Source organism: Salvelinus namaycush, chromosome 14, assembly GCF_016432855.1.
Source record: "Salvelinus namaycush isolate Seneca chromosome 14, SaNama_1.0, whole genome shotgun sequence".
Classification (NCBI taxonomy): Eukaryota; Metazoa; Chordata; class Actinopteri; order Salmoniformes; family Salmonidae; genus Salvelinus; species Salvelinus namaycush.
In genome coordinates this window covers 23,895,668-23,907,188 of record NC_052320.1, presented here as the reverse complement: position 1 = coordinate 23,907,188, position 11,521 = coordinate 23,895,668, and positions in this window count along the sequence as shown.

The following is an 11,521-nucleotide window of genomic DNA, read 5'->3' as shown; positions in this document are numbered from 1 at the left end:
CGAGAGTCGAGTGTGGAGACGAATGGATTCGGTTCAGTCAGTCGTGCTGATAAGCCCTTACCAGCTAGTTTATGCTGGCAACAACAGCAGCACGGCGCAAGTTACAACTTGTTAAAGGAAGTTATGTTTATTTCGATGGGCGAGGGAGAAGTAACTTGTAGTATTGGTCACCATCTTCAATTTGTTCCATCCCCCTTGATTTTATTTCTAGTAGGATAGCAGCGATAAATAACTTGTAATATTGGTATTAACCATCTGGATGTCACCCTGATACATTATACACTGCTCAATCGGGAGAGTTTACGCTGCGACACAACACGGGACACCGTGTCCTTCACTCCTGCTTGCCGCAGGAGAGAAGTAGCTTAAAAATATATATATATGTATATTTAACCTTTATTTAACTAGGCAAGTCAGTTAAGAACAAATTCTAATTTACAATGACGGCCAATACCGGACGACGGGACAATTGTGTGGGACTCCCAATCACGGCCGGTTGTGATACAGGCTGGATTCGAACCAGGGTGTCTGTAGTGACGCCTCAAGCACTGAGATGCTGCGCCACTCGGGAGCCCACTAGCTAGATAGTGGGTAGATAATATCAGGCCAGGATGACAGCTAAAGCACATTTTTTTGTGGTGATTTTCACCGAAAATATATTGGAGAAAAAAAAACGAACAATTACTCTGATTAAAACACCCCCAAGTCACGACTTCGGCAGACAAATTTCACATTCTTGCTTAAATTTCTAGTCGTAATCATAAACTAGCTAGCTATCTGTCGAAGGGATCATCAGGACGACTGAACCGAATGCGCTCTTCTCCACTCGACTCTCTGTGCAAAAACGTCCTCAATTTGGACACCAGGCGTGTCGGTATAGCCTCTCCGTTTTGAACCGCAACCCTGAACGTCTTACGTACCGAGGTAAAACAAAAAAAAACTTGTTACGTCATTTCGTGATTTACAGTCTTGCGTTTGACTATTGATTCATGCGTAGAATTAGGAATTTTTATTTAACCATCATTTTATCAGGGTGTCATACTGAGACCAAGGTTTAGTTTACAGATGAGCCCTGAATTACAGAAATCACACACAACGCAATTTGTATACTAGAAAGGAGATGAACATTCTTATGGGATAAAGGTCAGCCATTTTGGTCAGGGAGTTGGTCAATCATGGTTTGCCAGTGCTGTAATAAGATTGTATTGTTTAAAATATTGTTAGCCACAGTTTGAGGAATGATTCGATTAATTTAGCAAATTAACTGCTAACATTCCATTCAATGTGTCAATCTATACACTGAAATCAGTTGATAGAACATAGACAAGTTTTAAATGCAACAAGTACTGACATCATATATCACTCACAGCTTTCCAAGAAAACAAAAATGTAGGCATTTATGGTCTGTTTACATGAGGCTATTTATACAGAACATTTAAATAAAACCCGTATAAACTGTATATTTATGAAAATATTTTAGGTTAACAATTACAATTTCTGATATCACGTGCCTTTTAAATCAAATCAAATGTGATTGGTCACATACACATGGTTAGCAGATGTTAATGCGAGTGTAGCGATATACTTGTGCTTCTAGTTCTGACCATGCAGTAATATCTAACAAGTAATCTAACAATTTCACAACAACTACCTTATACACACAAGTGTAAAGGAATGATTAAGAATATGTACTGTGGCGTACAGCAGGTCAGCCACCAGGGGGGGACTCGTCGAGGCCTGGTGACAGACGGAGTATACATCACGAAGCGATGGCTCCATCTGCTGGACGTGCCAGGTCTCGACGGGCTCTCCGGCCAGGACTAATTGGGGCTGATTGGGGATTGGTGAGTAATCAAGGGCTGATTGCTCACCAGCTGTACAACTACCATAAAGAGGGAAAGATTGGGGGAGGAAAGGACTCCCGTATAGTTGGAGACGGTACCAGAGGTATCAGGAGGGAGTTCAGTTTTTGATCCCCACAGGATACAGCAAGACCCGGAGAGGGTCTCTTGGGGGAGACCTTTTCTTTTGGACTATTATTTTAATAAACACCTTTGAAACTGAGCTAATCCTACTATGTCCGTGTCTGATCTGTGTAAACGTTTTGACCCAACCTCCTGGTCTGCCAAAGTGGTGGAGAATGCAGGCACTCTGATAACGTGGTCAGATCAGGGTTGACGTTTACGCAGCATCAGCATGGACAAGTTGATAGCTCAGTTCATCCGGGCCCAACAGGTGGTTCAGGAACAAATGCTGGAGGAACAGCGGCTACAAAACTTCCGCCTCATTGAGGAAATCAGGAAGCTACAAGGAGGAGCGTCTACTGAATCACATCCAAACAAGTTTTTAATCAAGCTAACAGAAGATGACGACATCGAAACCTACCGCTGTACGTTTGAACGGACAGCACTACGTGAAGGATGGCCAAGGCAGAAGTGGGCCAGTCTGCTGACCCCATTCCTCTCTGGGAATGCCCAAACGGTGTATTGGGACCTGAACGATGAACAGGCGGCTAAATACAACGGACTCAAACAGAAGATACTCAGCCGCTACGGGTACAGCCTGGCCCATCGTGCTCAACTATTCCACGACTGGAGGTTCGTAGCCGACGCATCCCTCCCGATCCCAGATGAGCGATCTACTGCGCGTCACCAGGGGATGGCTCCTAACCGACGTATCCACCCTCTCCATCCTAGACAAAGTGGTCCTGGATCGCTTCCTATGGGCACTACCCCACGACATGAAGAGAGCAGCGAGTCTATGTGTGCCCCAGACCTTGGAGGGCCTCCTGGAAGCAGTGGAGACGCATAAGAACACTCAGGCCCTGCTGAGTGGGAGCCGGGCCGAGTCGGCGACCCGTTCGAGGAGTCGGAAGGACAGCCCCACTGCTACCCCGAACCGACAGTCGGCAGGGCAAAAGGACCGCAAACCCGTGGAGAGACGGCTGGGGTAGAGCCAACCCGCCACCGACGACCCCAGGTAGATGGAGACCAAAGGAGGTGTTTTGAGTGTGGTGCCCGGGGGCACATTGCCTGGGATTGCCCGGCTCGAGAGGAGTCGATGCCATCAGCAAGCACCGGAGGCGAGGTGTGTCACGGAGTGAACTAAATCACCTCCTGTTGGGCATACCATGAATCAACTGCACCCATGGTCCCGGTGAAGGTTGAGGGACACAACACGGAAGCTATTTTAGACTACGGAAGTATGGTTACGCTCGTAACCACGAGCCTGCTGAACCAGGATACCGAACGTGGTAGGGAGATGTCCATTTCCTGTGTTCACGGGGACACAAAGCGGTATCCAACCGTATGGGCCAACATCGTGACGCCACAAGGGAACTGCCAGATGATGGTGGGTGCGGTACCAGAGTTGCTGGTACCTCTCCTAGTGGGTTGAGATTGTCCGCTGTTCGCGGCCCTGTGGGGGCACGAGCTGAGGAAGAAGGTACGAGCCGGCCGGAGAAGAGGACGACCCATCGCCTTTGCGGCCTGGAAGCGAACGGTTGATCAACCTGTATCTACGGGTCCGGAGTCGGAGGGGGTGCCGGAACCCAACCCCCCTGGGGAACCATGGGAGGAAGAGCCCAGCCTCCCCCTCCTCGATTTCTAGGGGCCAGTCAAGACACCCCCGGGGGCCAACTGAGGGAACAATTCGGGACGGCCCAGTAGGAGGATCCTAACTTGAAAGCCACCGCAGCCCAAGTGATAGCGGTGGATGGACAGCTACTTCCGGAGGTGAGTGACTGGCGATACCCCCATTTCCAAATCAAGAATAACCTTTTGTATCAGGTGTCTCGCCAACAGGGGGAACTTCGAGAGGTATTATTGCTGCCCTGACGGAACGGATCGCCGCCCGGGATGAGGAGGGCAGTGGAAGATTACTGTCGCAGCTGCCTGGAGTGTCAAATGACTGCCCCAAAGGCACACTTCTGAAACCCACTGGTCCCCCTACCAATCATCGGGGTGCCCTTTGAATGCATCGCCATGGACATAGTGGGACCCCTGGTAAAAACAGCATGAGGACACCGGTACATCCTGGTAATAGTGGACTATGCCACCCAGTATCCCGAGGCCATTCCCCTATGGGCGGCGATATCCAAGGGAATCGCCTGGGAGCTGTTCCACCTCTTTAGCCGGGTGGTCATCCCGAACGAGATTCTGACAGACCAAGGTACTGAGTTTATGTCCCACCTAATGAAAGATTTGTGTCCTGCAGATCAAGCAGATCCGGACCTCCGTCTTCCACCCGCAGTCGGATGGGCTCGTCGAGTGGTTCAATAAAACGCTCAAACAAATGCTGCGGAAGGTCATCGAGCAGGACGGGAAGAATTGGGACCAGCTACTACCCCACCTAATGTTCTCATTCCGAGAAGTACCCCAGTCCTCCACTGGGTTTTCCCCTTTTGAACTCCTCTACGGGAGGAGGCCACGAGGCCTACTGGACCTCGCCAAGGAGGTGTGAGAAGCCCAACCGACCCCCTTACGCAGCGTGGTAGAGCACGTGGAGACGATGAGGGAGCGGATGACAGCCATATGGCCAGTCGTAAGGGAACATATGGAGAAGGCCCAACAAGCCCAAGCCTAGGTCTAAAATTGGAGAGCCCAGCCCAGAGAATTCCAGGTGGGAGACAGGGTGTTGGTCTTAATCCCCACGGCCGAAAGTAAGTTCCTGGCAACATGGCACGGGCCATACGAGGTGATCGAGAAGCTGGGACCTGTCAATTACCGCGTACGGCAACCGGGGAGACGGAAACCTCAACAGATTTACCACGTGAACCTGTTGAAGAAGTGGCACGAGGGGACAGCCTTGGCCGTGTTATGGTCGGGACACAGGACGCCAACGGTACCAGGGGTGGTCCCGAGCAATGAGGACCTCGACCCAGCCCAGAAGCAAGAGCTCAGGGAGCTCGTCGATCGGAACACGGCGGTGTTCTCCGAGAAGCCGGGCCGCACGACCCTCATTGAACACCACATCCGTACCTGGCCCGGGGAAACGTTACAAAAGAGGCCATATTGGATTCCGGAGGCCCGAAGAAAGGCCGTGAAACAGGAAGTGGAGGCTATGCTGAGGTTGGGGGTCGTTGAAGAGTCTCACAGTTTGTGGTGCAGCCCCATCGTGTTGGTGCCCAAACCGGACGGTAGCCTGCGCTTCTGTAATGATTTCTGGGGTGTGAACGACATAAGCTTGTTCGACGCCTACCCCATGCCGAGGGTGGACGAGCTCATCGACCGATTGGGAAAGACCTGGTACATCAGCACCCTTGACCTGACCAAAGGATATTGGCAGGTACCGTTGGCAGCCTCCTCCCGCGAGAAGATGGCGTTTTCGACACCAGACGGATTGTATCAATACCGGGTGCTCCCGTTCGGTCTCCACGGAGCCCCACCCACATTCCAGCGACTGATGAACAAAGTACTTCAACCCCACCAGCAGTACGCAGTGGCCTATATGGAAGATATCATTCCCCACAGCCAATGTGGTGCTGGACGCGCTCAGACAAGCCAGGTTGACCGCGAACCCCAAGAAATGCAAACTAGCGTTCGAGGAGGTGGAGTACCTGAGGTATTTGATCGGACGGGGGAACGTCAAACCCCAGGAGAGGAAGGTTCACGCGGTACGTGACTGGCCCTTTCCACGCACCAAGACACAGGTCAAGTCCTTCCTGGGACGGGCAGGATACTATAGCCGGTTTATCTCCAACTTTGCGGCTATAGCTTCCCCCCTCACCGATCTAACCAGGGCCCGCCTCCCGAAAACAGTGAAACGGACGGACGAGACAGAAGCGGCGTTCAGCTGCCTGAAGGAAGTGCTGTGTTTCCATCCGATTCTCATAACGCCCGATTTCCAGGTGCCGATGTTGGTCCAGACGGATGCATGTGATACGGGACTAAGGTCCGTTCTGTCCCAGATATACGATGGGGAGGAGCACCCCATCATGTACATCAGCCGAAAGCTGATACCTAGAGAAAAAAAGTATTCTATTGTTGAGAAAGAGTGTCTAGCGGTGAAGTGGGCGCTAGACACTCAAGTATTACCTGTTAGGTATCCACTTCACCCTGGTCACGGACCGTGCTCCCCTGGTCTGGAAGGCCAGAGGAAAGGACACAAATGATCGGGTCACCAGGTGGTTCTTGTCCCTTCAACGCATCTCTTTTTCTGTTAATAAGCACAGGTCAGGGGCGAAGCATGGAAACGAGGATGCCCTATTGAGAAGGGAGACATACGTCACACTAATGACAGTCCCCTCTCCGACAGAGCTAAGGGGAGGGGGGTCAGCCACCAGGGGGGGACTCGTCGAGGCCTGGTGACAGACGGAGTATACATCACGAAGCGATGGCTCCATCTGCTAGACGTGCCAGGTCTCGATGGGCTCTCCGGCCAGGACTAATTGGGGCTGATTGGGTATTGGTGATTAAAACCTTTTCTCAATAGGGGGGCGCCATTTTCACTTTGTAAAAAATCGCTCCCAAATTAAACTGCCTCGTACTCAATTCTTGCTCGTACAATATGCATATTATTATTACTATTGGATAGAAAACACTCTCTAGTTTCTAAAACCGTTTGAATTATATCTGTGAGTAAAACAGAACTCATTTTGCAGCAAACTTCCTGTCAGGAAGTGAGAAATCTGAAATCGGGGGCTCTGTTCCAGGGTCAGCCTATTAATTTGCATGGAATCTATGGGTCTACATGCACTGCATACGCCTTCCCCTAGATGTCAGTAGGCAGTGAGAGTTGGAATGGGGTGTACAGCTCTATCTGAGGCCGAACAAGACCTGTTGGAATGACGTGACCACTCTTTCCTTTATTCTGCATGGCGCGAAAGGGTCACCTGGATTGCGTTCTGAAAAGCTTTTGTTATCGACGTTAGATATCTCCGGTTCTGATTGTATTTGATATATGTGTTAAAAACATCATAAACTAGTTATATTAAACCGACTTATATCAGTTTATTGCGATTTTCGGTATTTTCTTTGTTATGCGTTCTGGTGAGTTGGACACTTCTGTGCCGCATGGCCAGCTTTGTTAGCTAAATCGACAGATGAAGACGACATTCTACAACCGAACAACGATTATTCTGGAAAAAGGACACCTTGTACAAGATTCTGATGGAAGCTCATCAAATAATAGGAACCATTTATGATATTATTTCGTATTTCTGTCAAATGTTTAGACTATATTCCGCCCAGATTTCGGGCGCTGTCTCGCTATAACGTAAGCTGTATGTCGTACTAAGGTTATTTTTAAAAATCTAACACAGCGGTTGCATTAAGAACTAGTGTATCTTTCATTTGCTGTCCAACCTGTATTTTTTAGTAAAGTATATGATTAGTTATTTGATTAGATGATGTGAGTGTCAGAAATATATCCGGATAATTTTGGGCAGTTTGGCTACGTATTCACATTGTTCAACCACGAATTGTACCGCTAAATATGCACATTTTCGAACAAACCATATATGTATTGTGTAATATGGTGTTATAGGACTGCCATCTGATGAAGTTTGAGAAGGTTAGTGAAAAAATTTATATCTTTTGCTGGTTTATTCGCTATCGCTAACGTGCCTTGAATGAATGCGGTTGTGTGGTAGGCTATTGTAGTAAGCTAATATAATGCTACATTGTGTTTTCGCTGTAAAACACTTAAAAAATCTGAAATATTGGCTGGATTCACAAGATGTTTGTCTTTCATTTGCTGTACACCGTGTATTTTTCATAAATGTTTTATGATGAGTATTTAGGTATTTCGCGTTGGTTTCTGTAGTTATTCTAGCTGCTTTGGTGAGACTTGTGATGGTGGCTGCAATGTAAAACTATGATTTATACCTGAAATATGCACATTTTTCGAACAAAACATATGCTATACAATAAATCTGTTATAAGACTGTCATCTGATGAAGTTGTTTCTTGGTTAGTGACTATTTATATCTTTATTTGGTCTAATTTGTGATAGCTACCTATGCAGTAAAAAAATGGTGAAAATATGCGGTTGGGTCTTTTGCTATCGTGGTTAGCTAATAGAAATACATATTGTGTTTTCCCTGTAAAACATTTTAAAAATCGGAAATGATGGCTGGATTCACAAGATGTGTATCTTTCATCTGGTGTCTTGGACTTGTGATTTCATGATATTTAGATGCTAGTATTTACTTGTGGCGCTATGCTAGGCTATGCTAGTCAGCTTTTTTACTGATGAGGGTGCTCCCGGATCCGGGATGAGTACCAAGTAGAAGTTAATCAAGGGCTGATTGCTCACCAGCTGTACAACTCCCATAAAGCTACCAGAAGGGTAACACACAGGGGAGAGACTCGGGAGGAAATGACTCCCGTATAGTTGGGGACGGTGCCAGAGGTAACAGGAGGGAGTTCAGTTTTTGATCCCCACAGGATACAGCAAGACCTGGGGCCCAGAAGACCGTATCCCGGAGAGATTCTCTTTTGTTTTTTCTTTTGGACTATTATTTTAATAAACACCTTTGAAACTGAGCTAATCCTACTCTGTCCGTGTCTGATCTGCGTAAACATTTTGACCCAACCCCCTGGTCTGCTACAGTACATATACATATATGGATGAGCGATGGCCGAAAGGCATAGGCAAGATGCAGTAGATGGTATAGAGTACAGTATATACATTTGAGATGAGTAATGTAGGGTATGTAAACAGTATATAAAGTGGCATTGTTTATAGGACTAGTGATACATTTATTACATCAAATTATTAATTAAAGTGGCTAGAGATTTGAGTCAGTATGTTGGCAGCAGCCACTCAATGTTAGTGATGGCTGTTTAACAGTCTGATGGCCTTGAGATTAGTCTCTCGGTCCCAGCTTTTATGCACCTGTACTGACCTCGCCTTCTGGATGATAGCGGGGTGAACAGGCAGTGCCTCGGGTGGTTGTTGTCCTTGATGATCTTTTTGGCCTTCCTGTGACATCGGGTGTTGTGTCCTGGAGGGCAGGTAGTTTGCCCCCGGTGATGCGTTGTGCAGACCTCACTACCCTATGGAGAGCTTTACGGTTGTGGGCGGAGCAGTTGCCGTACCAGGCGGTGATACAGCCCGACATGATGCTCTCGATTATTGTGCATCTGAGAAAAGTTTGTGTGTTTTTGGTGACAAGCCAAATTTCTTCAGCCTCCTGAAGTTGAAGAGGCGCTGTTGCGCCTTTTTCACCACGCTGTCTGTGTGGGTGGACCATTTCAGTTTGTCCGTGATGTGTATGCCGAGGAACTTAACTTTCCACCTTCTCCACTACTGTCCCGTCGATGTGGATAGGGGGGTGCTCCCTCTGCTGTTTCCTGAAGTCCACGATCATCTCCTTTATTTTGTTGACGTTGAGTGTGAGGTTATTTTCCTGACACCACACTCAGAGGACCCTCACCTCTTCCCTGTAGGCCATCTCGTCGTTGTTGGTAATCAAGCCTACCACTGTAGTGTCGTCTGCAAACTTGATGATTGGGTTGGAGGCGTGCATGGCCATGCAGTCATGAGTGAAGGCTGAGAACGCACCCTTGTGGGGCCTCAGTGTTGAGGATCAGCGTGGTGGAGATGTTGTTTCCTACCCTCACCACCTGGGGGCGGCCCGTCAAAGTCCAGGACCCAGTTGCACAGGGCGGGGTCGAGACCCAGGGTCTAGAGGTTACAAGGTTAGCAGCAATATTTTGCGACAGAACATGGTTTCCGTAATGCCCAGCTCATTGGCTATCTAGCTAGCTTGACCCCAATTGGTGCTTATTTGACAAAGATACAGTCGTTCAAGTGAAGACCGCCCGTGTCATTGGCGTGCCATGAAGGCGTCACTCTCTGACCAAATTTGGTGTCCTATAGGATATACTACACTCCTAATGATATAGTGAAATCTGGTTACGTTCTAGGATCTCTGAGAAATAAATACGAATGTGATTTGCCTGGTTGAAACAACGTTTAGGGTTAGATTTTCAGATTCCTTTCTTTGCAAATTGAATGAGTGGAAATACAAAATCGATCAGGCATGCTATATGGACCTTTTTAGGATATGAAAAATGATTTTATCTAACAAAACGACACTTCATGTTATCTCTGGGACCCTTTGGATGATAAATCAGAGCAATATTTCAGAATGTAAGGACACATTTCACCTTCAGAGGTGAATTTATCAAACCTATCATGGTGACAAACATTTTGTTGTTAGGAGCTCTCAAACAATAGCATGGCATTTTTCCGCAGTAATAGCTACTGTAAATTGGATAGTGCAGTTATATTAACAAGACTTAAGCTTTCAGCCGATATAAGACACATACGTACCGACATTTGTTGTTTCTATAAAATCTGCAATCGTGACACACGGGGCTGCATGATTTGCAACTGTCCCTTTGACGGGACACCTATCCCTAACACATTTTTAATAGGCTCTCTATGGATTCATGTCCATGGAGAATAAGAGCACCTCCTCCCAGCTGCCCACTGCACTGAGGATAGGAAACACTGTCACCACCGATAAATCAATGATAATCGATCATTTCAATAAGCATTTTTCTACGGCTGGCCATGCTTTCCACCTGGCTACCCCTACCCCGGCCAACATCTCAGCACCCCCTGCAGCAACTTGCCCAAGCCCCCCCGCTTCTCCTTCACCCAAATCCAGACAGCTGATGTTCTGAAAGAGCTGCAAAATCTGGATCCCTACAAATCAGCTTGGCTAGACAATCTAGACCCTCTTTCTAAAATTATCCGCCGAAATTGTTGCAACCCCTATTACTAGCCTATTCAACCTCTCTTTCGTGTAGTCTGAGATCCCCAAAGATTGGAAAGCTTCCGCGGTCATCCACCTCTTCAAAGGGGGAGACACCCAAACTGTTATCGACCTATATCCATCCTGCCCTGCCTTTCTAAAATCTTCGAAAGCCAAGTTAACAAACAGATCACCGACCATTTCGAATCCCACCGTACCTTCTCCACTATGCAATCTGGTTTCCGAGCTGGTCATGGGTGCACCTCAGCCACGCTCAAGGTCCTAAAAGACATAACCGCATCGATAAAAGACAGTACTGTGCAGCCGTATTCATCGACCTGGCCAAGGTTTTCGACTGTCAATCACCGCATTCTTATCGGCAGACTCAATAGCTTTGGCTTCTCAAATGACTGCCTCGCCTGGTTCACCAACTACTTCTCAGATAGAGTTCAGTTTGTCAAATCGGAGGGCCTGTTGTCCGGACCTCTGGCAGTCTCTATGGGGGTGCCACAGGGTTCATATCTCAGGCCGACTCTTTTCTTTGTATATATATCAATGATGTCGCTCTTGCTGCTGGTGATTCTCTGATCCACCTCTACACATAGGTTTACCTCCACTGTATTCACATCCTACCATACCTTTGTCTGTACATTATTCCTTGAAGCTATTTTATCGCCCCCAGAAACTTCCTTTTACTCTCTGTTCTAGACAGTCTAGACGACCAATTCTCATAGCTTTTAGCCGTACCCTTATCCTACTCCTCCTCTGTTCCTCTGGTGATGTAGAGGTGAATCCAGGCCCTGCAGTGCCTAG